Genomic DNA, 9428 nt, shown 5'->3' with positions numbered 1-9428 from the left:
ATTTATAAACAGTAAATTTTTCTGGACCAACACTTGAAAAGCGCGTAATATTTTCCACAACAAAAAAGAAAATTTTCGAAAATACTAGAAGAATTATGAAAAAATCTAATTCTCTTAGCTGAAATATGTTACAACAAATAAAAACGTGTTCTAATTAGGCCGCAATTGGGGATTTAAAGAACTTTATTTGTTAAAGAAAAAATATCACTCGTAAACTACGCCTAAATCAAATGTTTGACCTGAAACAGATGATGACTATAGACACTATAGATTCCATAGACTCGCGGAGGCGAAGACAACTGTAGCCAAACGAACTGTCAGTTCGTGTAGCCAAACGAGCATGACGTCACAATTTCAATAAGGACAATGGATTGCGTGACGTCATATTCGCTCGGTACACTCTAAATTCATGGCAAAACACACTAAAATCGTATTGCTCAACCCTGTCTCCGCGAGTCTATGGAATCTATAGTGTCTATAATGATGACTTCAAAAACATGGCCGCATCGCAGCCGGTTGGTCAATATTGCCACAGTCTTTGGTGAATTGAAACATTTCAAGTAGTGAATTACATTAGGGAAGATTCAAATATTACGTCCGCTGCTGCGATCAGCTGTTCTAAAACGTCTCGTAAAATGGCTTATACTGGAAAAATAATTCACAAAAGATACTCCGATTAAAGTGTAGTACACACCTGAAAAGTACTGTGGAAAAGGATACACTGAAATGAAAACTCCATTAGTTTTTATGTGCGCAAAGCAGATAAAAGCGAATCGGTGGCTCAAATCCTCATTTTATGTGCGGCATTTAGATTTTAAAGTGTTTGCATTAAATATAATTGAGTTGCACATATTTTTCATATGCACAGCTATAAATTCTAAAAATAATACATTTACAACCTATGTTAACTGGATATAAATTTTGAGTGTATCGATTCATATTTCAAAACGTTCAAAACATTTCATTAACGGAAAATTGGTGGAGCAAGACTTTTGTTGCTGGCCGAGTTTACGGAGTTTACGGTCGCTATTTCAAGTCTCACGGTCGAATTTTTGCAGTTTTTTTTAAGGTAACGTATTTTAATCATTTTCTTTAACGTAATGTAATCAAAATATGCCATCAGATCCAGGTCGAGGTTACAGCGCGACAAAGCACGGTGACCACAGACGATCTTCTGGAAGATTTGGCAGAAATTTTCGTTTGGACCGGACAAACCCTGCTGGATTGCACTGAAAAGCTCTATCACCGAAACATCGCTTTTGGAAATATCCATGCAATCAACCTCGCAATCACCATAGTTTTATATCCAGTTCAAAATACATTTTTCATCATAAATTAATTAGTCTGAATTATTTATTTTCTAAAAAATCACATATAGGATTTATTTGTGATGACATATAAAATTCAATAGGCTTACCTTCAAAATTAAAAAGTACGAACCTTTATTATTTATGTGCATTGCATATAGAAACTAAGAAGAGCTAGAAATCTGGTTCTATGTGCAATGCCAGTGCAATTTATGTGCAAAGCTTGATTGCAAAAATCTATGTGCGCGGCATTTATAAACTAGATGCGAATTATTTTTAGTGTAGGAAGAGAAACGGTCAAGAAATGATTTCGTTGTCAAAATTTCTTGAGCGGTTCGCAGCTGAAAAGAAATGAAAATTGTGTAACGCTCGTAACGCCTGCCGGGCAAATCAAATGGAGCTGTCACCTTTCCTTGCGGAAAAATGTTCCGTTCAATTATTCCCCAAGGAAAACTGACATTTCCTCCCATACTAATCAGTTGTCAAAATTCCTTTGGTAATTAAAGGGATTTTTTCTTGAGTGCTTTTATTACCAGGTGCGTACTAGGCTTAATACATAATACACTGAAAATACGAATAGGTCTTTATTTGGTCTTTATTTAAATAATACACGGAACTACCCGAATAAAAAATACAGTAGAAAAACCGAACGATATATTGTAACAGTACTATTTAGAACCATATTTTTACAATAGACACCACTGTAAAAATAAAAATACAAAAACAATAAGATGTAATGTACACTCAGAAAAAATAACATATTAAATTTAAAAGTTCTGCACTTAGATTGTGACCAGTTGCTTTTACACTTGGAAAGTATGTGCAGCGCTATTGAATCTTTGCCGATTCAATCATGATAGAATGTATGTGCGTCACTATTTGTTTTCAATAGTTCAGTGCATAGTTTACAATATGATGAATGATGAGCTTGTTTACACGTGGGATTAGCTTCAGAATATAAATAAATACAAATTTTGCATAATCTACGATCGAGCTGCTTTTATTTGTTAAACCTAACACCTAGCCTAACACTAAAGTGATGAATTTGGGCCCTGCCAGGCCATCCTCATTCTTGTCCTCATCGCAGCTGCATCCGGCAGCTTCCAAATTGTCCTCGCGTTCGCCCTTGGTGACGGTGGAGGTGCAGCGACAATTTAGTCATTGGCGTAAATAAGGGGTGGCTAGAGGGGGCTTAGACCCCCCTAGAAACACATAAGCCCTCCCTAGAAAATCTTCAAATTACATGGTAGAGCTTATTTGGATACTGTAAATAACACTGTAGCCCCCTCTAGGAAATTCACCAAGTGACGCCAATGAATTTAGTGTAATTCTATAGAAACACAAAAGGAATGTACGTAGTTTGAAAAGGTTCTCAAAGTTTGAATAATTAGTTCACTACATACCTTCAAAAGCAGCAAACTCGCCCGACGGAGCACTACGAATGGAAAAGATTTTGTTTTTAATTTTCCGCAATAAAATGTGCGTCTTCTGAGCGCGCCATGTTCGTTTCAGGTTTGTTATGTTTCTGTTTGGATTTTATGTTGACCGGGTTGCTTTTTATGTTATCACACTTTGGATATATTTTAGAAAAAATGAAATATAATAATGCAACTTTTAATTTTCATAAGTTGCACTTAGAACGATTTTTTTCGCTCTCGTTCGTAACCTATGTGCTTTCTGCACTTAGATTCTATCAGTAAATTAATTTGAGTGTAGGATACCATACCATTAATTGTAAATAAGATTTTTACAATATATTATACAGGTTGTTAAGTATCGTAACAATATAAAAAAATATTTTTCTCCATATATATTTTTTTGCAAAACCATACATTTTATTGTTAATGAATTGTTCAAAATACTGATACGTGGGTTTAAATATACCGTACATTGTATGGTACATGAATGGTTTCAAACAATAAAATGTACCGTAAATAAATTGTTTTTAATTGTAATTTCACTACTGGTTATACATTTAATCAAATGGTTTTGGAATGGTTCTCTTTTGTTATGTTGAATTGTTTCACTTTTCTTACATTTCTTTACATCTTAGGCTTATTAGATTTATTAGAATGCGCTTTGGGAATTCCCAGAGCGTTTTGGATAACCCTTCATATATCCAGCTTTCCACGCTAACCATAATGGCGGCTGCTATAAAAAAATTTGACAGCACTTGTGCCCCAGCTGAACTGAAATTATGATACAAAATCTCAGCAATCTTAGAAATCATGAAAAAAAATCAGCTGTCAAGTGATGAAAAATGCTACTGCTTTAAATAATTTGGATAGGTTTGTTCAAACATTTTCGTTTTCAATAAATAATTTATTCTTTATTTTAGGTAAGGGACGTTAATCGTAAAGACCTATTTTGGATCCCGGACTCTCGAAGCTCAATCTCAAATTTGAACTAAAGGAAAACCCATGAGCTACTGGTCTTTTGCGAATGGCAACCTCCCAGATCCCTTGGAGGCAACGGATAGGGTCAGATGGCGGTGATGGCTTCGACAATGGTGATGTAGCTTTGATGATGATGACGAGGGTTTCAAGAGATGATAGGATGAGAGCGGTCTGAGAAGTTGCGTTTCGGGAGGAATACTCAATTCCCTCGATTCCGTAGCAGGTCCAGAAGGCCTTCACAAAAGTTTGCGTGGGAGGGTTGTGTGTTTTACGTTACAATCCGTTTCCCAGCAAAATCGAATGAGTATTGAGCACACCAAACAAAGCCGGCAACTGTCCAGTCCCATTCCGGCACTGCCTTTTGAGTCTAAATCCGTTACGATAATGGGAAAATATTCGGACTGTCCATCAACACGACCACGATGTAGGGTTATTTAGTGCTGGAGATTTTGTAGTGATGCAGTGCGGTACTGCAGTCGTTGCCATCTAATTTCACTTAGGTCTGATGATCGGCAGTATGATGTCTCCTGCTCTAGAAGCGATATATCAAAGTTTAAGTCTTGATCTGGTACTGATCTCTCTGGAAATGTGTTTGAACTCAGAGTTAATTTACTACAATGGTTAAATTGAGATGGAATTTCTCGGGGTACGCCAGCGAAGCACAAATCTGGGTGTACGGAGCTAGTTGAGTGGCTAATTTCATTCTGAAAATAGTTTGGGAGGAATTGAAAAAAAAAACAGATGAGTGATTCTCATCACGAGAATCCAGGTGGAGAATATAGAGTGAGCGGGGTATAAAAACCACGTTGAGCCGAAGTACACGGGATTTTCTGAAAGGCTAGTTATCATTGGTGGTCTATCCAGCGGACAGGTGTACCCACGCGAGAAAAGTCATGCTCGGGCCACCATCGCAAGAGAATTCATTAGACCTGGAATTTCGATTGGTACGCCTGCTCACCGATAACCCTCCCATGCAAGCTTTTGTGAAGACTTCGGTTCCTTCGGCATTCTGGACTTGCTAACGAATCGAGGAAACTGAGTATTTCTTCCAAAACGCAACTGCTCTGACCACTCCCACCCCATCACCTTTTGAAGCCCTCGTCATCATCATCAAAGCTACATCACCATTGTCGAAGCTCTCACCGTCGTCTAAAGCTTATCCGTTGCCTCAAGAATGTTTCCCTTTCATCTATGCTACCAAGAATAAATTCCAATACGTAGAAAAATATAGCTTTTGTTGACTGTGGGTATTATGCGGGATAGGTTCCCGTACTCAGAAAATTTTCGCTCATCGATACGTCCTGAAACCATGAATCTACATGAGATCTTGAATGTCCATCTGAGAGGTTGCCATTCACTAAAGCCCAGCAGCTCATAGGTTTTCCTTTTGTTCAAATTCGGGATTGGACTTTGAGATTCCGGGATCCAGAAGAGGTCTGTACAATTTACGTCCCTTACCTAAAATAAAGAATAAATTATTAAAAACGAAAATGTTTAAACAAACCTATCCAAATTATTTAAAGCAGTTGCATTTTTCCTCACTTGACAGCTGATTTTTTTTCATGATTTCTAAGATTGCTGAGATTTTGTATCATAATTTCAGTTCAACTGGGGCACAAGTGCTGTCAAATTTTTTTTATAGCAGCCGCCATTATGGTTAGCGTGGAAAGCTGGATAGGATCGCCCACGTCTAAGTCTGAGTAGTCTCTGAATGCATTAACAGTTGAAGCTTAGGCTCCCATTCCCCACCAGCCAGATAACCGGGTTTCGCAATCTAAGCATTATTTGTGGCAACACTTTGAGCGGCATGATGGAACTATGCCGAGCGCGCTAAGTGTTATTAGACCACTAATGTAGTTGCATGAAGTGGGTGACGAGGTACATAAGTATCATTACAGCGTGCTTAACCGTTATTGCAATATTGAGGCACCAGTTTGACTAAAGTTTGAAATACATAACAACTCATGAGATAACTGTCAAGTTCGATTCAAATATAAGTTAGGTTAAAAAGCGAACCCACAGACGAACCTATATTAAAAGTCATTTCAGTGTTCAGTCCAGTCCATATGTTAAAGATGGCTCTACGTCAAAGATAAAGTTTGTCAACCGCATTTGATTCGATTGTGGTCGAAGGCAAGTTCACATGAGAGAAGAGGAGAAAACTCCCCTAAATGCAAATACAGAAAGAATAGTGTTGAAGTGTTGAACTCATCTACTGATTTACGGTAATCTGACCTGCATCTTTCCGGGTTGGCCTACATTGCATTCGTATTTCGCTCATCGCACTCTACACACCTAGCCCGCCCTCGAGCCCGCCATATCTCTTGGACCCCTGCTTGGACCTGCAGTTTACCACTGATTTAAACATGTTATTGGCATTAACCCTTTGGAGCCGGCGGGGTCATATATGACCCCGGCGATGAAACCGAGCATAACAAATGTGTTCGACACCAGCGACGTTGCGTCAACAGCGGCGAAAAAAATCGATTCCAAAAGGTTAAATTGATGTTTCAACTTATTCACTTTTTTTTTCTTTCCTTTCCTTTGCATCAAAAAAGTCACAAACATCAACAAAACAAAGCACGGATAAAATCTTAAACTGAATAAATCTGGTGTTCGATTTGAATAGGTCGAATCTGCATAGGAATCACAGCAAACATACGATCTATTCAAATCGAACACCAGAAATAATTAAAAATTCACGGAAAAATAATGTTTCGGAAAAGTGAATGGTTCAAACGTAAGAAAAACAGTATAATATATTGTTACATAAAAATCCAATGTAAATGTATAGTATAGCGAACCATTTCATTACAATACACTTTATTGTAGCTGGTACACTGTATGGTGCAGGAATGGTTTTCACCATACACCCTATGGTTAGTTTTTATCCGGGTACAAATCAACCCAAATTTAAGTTCTTTTGACGCAATCCCGCACCTCCGTGGAATTACTCAAATTTGCGTCAAACAGCGATAGTGGTCACTAGGTAAATCTCATTTACACTCAGAAAAAAAATTATACTATTTAGTATAAATCCCATTCTAATTCAATTTCGCCTGGTTGACCCTAGACCTAGTTTAAATGCAGAATAAACTGACCTAGTATAACCACAGAGAACAGACATGCAGGTTAGAACAAATTTCATTCGGAAAGTTGTGTAAGGATTTGAATCTTTACTTGAGTAAGGTTGCAAACCAATACACGATGACAACACTAACGCCACCAAACACTGTATTGCCACAGTCAGTGGTGAATTGAAACATTTCAAGTGGTGAATTAAATTAGTATGGGAAATTAACCGATTGCAGCGCCACTTGTGTTGCCGATTTCAAATGGCCGTTATATTCCTTACACAGTTTCGGAACTTGACTTGGACGTCTGTTCTCTGTGGTATAACATTAACTTAAACGTATGCTAGTATAAGTCAACTATATTTAGCTCTGTTTAATCCAGGTTTAGTGTTATTCTGCGTAGAAGTGGTTGTTTTTTTAATATTGTTGAAATTAAAAAAAAAACAACAAAAAATAGTAAACAACTCTAAATAGGATCTTTTTTTATTAATTGTATAAAATTAAAAATCCTTCAACGTTTTCGGCTGCAATAGCTGTGGGACACCGCATTGACAATCACTTCGGGAATTAGATGATGGGATCCAGGGGCAGGGGTTTCCGTCCGGAGGATGACAGCGTCGAGAGAACCTTCGGTTGATGAGCTAATGATCCGCTTCGTAGGGGATCCTCCCAGAGTCAGACCAGACCAGGTTCATCCAGACACAATATCCCGGCGCTTCTAGATTCAGATGACTGGCAGAATCGTCTCTCACCAGGAAGGGATCTCCTTGAAGCTGCAACGCGGAATCGCCCAGTCCATTCGCTCGGACACGAACGATGATGGCTGGTTTGGTGAGAACTTCCCCGCCATAATACGGTTAGTCGGAAATTCTGCGGACTGTTAGTCTCCCCTTATTGGCGGCTCATTACCTTCCACTTCCGAGGCCGTGCGGCACAAATGCACACACATCTGCGTCAGGCCAGGCGTCACGGTTGCACCCTCCGGGTGGGTTGCTTTTCAACCGTGCTCTGAACGCTCTAGCTTCTTCCATTTTTCCGCCAGGCTGCTGCAGTTCCGATTGCTGCCTTTTGCTGGTCTTTTCTGGCTGGGTTGGGTCCTACTAACGACGATAATTAGCATCCGGGTCCCATCATTTTCAGCTGCCAACTTAGGCGAACTACAAGAAACGCAAAATTTCCAATACCGTCTTACCCCTCTGGGTCGACACGTTTTAATACGACACTTTTTAATTCGTACCCCGCTTATACGACACATGTCGAATTAAAAAGTGTTCAAATGTCACAACGATGTACACTGTAAATGCAAAATAGTTTGATATTGCACTTATACTCGCACCCGCAGCAGCTCCTCTTGCAGCCACAAATTTCGAAAGTTCTGAGTTAGTGCTATTCAACACCCAAATCGCCTGGAGACCAACCGGAATGAACTGAGGATGGCAACAATCGTAGAAAGAACGAGCTTTTCATTCGCGCCACCGCAATATTTGATGAAATTATGATTCATAACAAATCCGGAAATCAAAACAAAAACAAAAATAGAGTTGCCAAATTTCAATGAGCATGGTGGTGTAGGGTGACCAGTTTGTCGAATTAAAAGTTTACCCCGGTTATACGACAACAGTCGATGTCGTATTAGCGGGGTAATACGGTAACTGAATCATTTTGAGCACTTTTACATTACTTACCTGCGGTTAGCCATCGATATGCAAACGCTGGCCCCTGCGTTGGCCACATCCTGAGACTTATGATTTTTCAAAACCCGATCCGTTACAATTTGAACTGGGCGGCCACAACAACTTAAACACTGATCAAAATTATCTCGTGAAAATCTGTCGAAGTTTAGTTTATTATGTGAAGCTAGTATACATTTTAAACTGAGTAAAGTATATATTGGACATATGACAAAAAATAATAAAATTTAAACTGATCACGATTTGTATTGTTTCTGAGTGTAATCGCTGCAAAAATTTTCACCCAGTGGTAAGTTATTTTCACCCAGCGGAGGCATTATTTGACGCAAATTTGGGTTTAAGATAACCCAAATTTGGCTTCTTCCACGGAGCCGCACGGATATGTCGGTGCTTCTCTCTTCGTTTTTGACAACATTCGTATGGGGTGAGGGAGAAAACAACCCAATACTAAGTAAAAACTATAAGCTGTTTAGCCAAATTTGAGTTTTTAGAACTTATTCTTTGGGTTTAAATATTTTTCAGTGTACACAATAATACAAAAATACACGCATCTGACACGAACAAGCGCAAATGATTCACCAAAGTATCTAAATACCAAGGTAAGAGATTCCCGCAAAAGTCAAAAATGAGACTCACCAACACATCTGCGTTAGTTATGAAAAGTTGGTGTTTTTACACTAAAATCACAGAGAACAGACATCCAGGCTAGAACAAATTTCATTCGGAAAGTTGTGTAAGGATTTGAATCTTTACTTGAGTAAGGTTGCAAACCAATACACGATGATCACACTAACGCCACCAAACACCATATTGCCACAGTTAGTGGTGAATTGAAACATTTCAAGTGGTGAATTAAATTAGTATGGGAAATTAACCGATTGCAGCGCCACGCTATTGCCACTTGTGTTGCCGATTTCAAATGGCCGTTAAATTTCTTACACAGTTTCGGAACTGGACTTG

This window comes from Aedes albopictus, chromosome 1 (genome assembly GCF_035046485.1).
Source record: "Aedes albopictus strain Foshan chromosome 1, AalbF5, whole genome shotgun sequence".
Taxonomy (NCBI): Eukaryota; Metazoa; Arthropoda; class Insecta; order Diptera; family Culicidae; genus Aedes; species Aedes albopictus.
The sequence above is the reverse complement of the archived record's forward strand: the minus strand, read 5'-3'. Positions refer to the sequence as shown.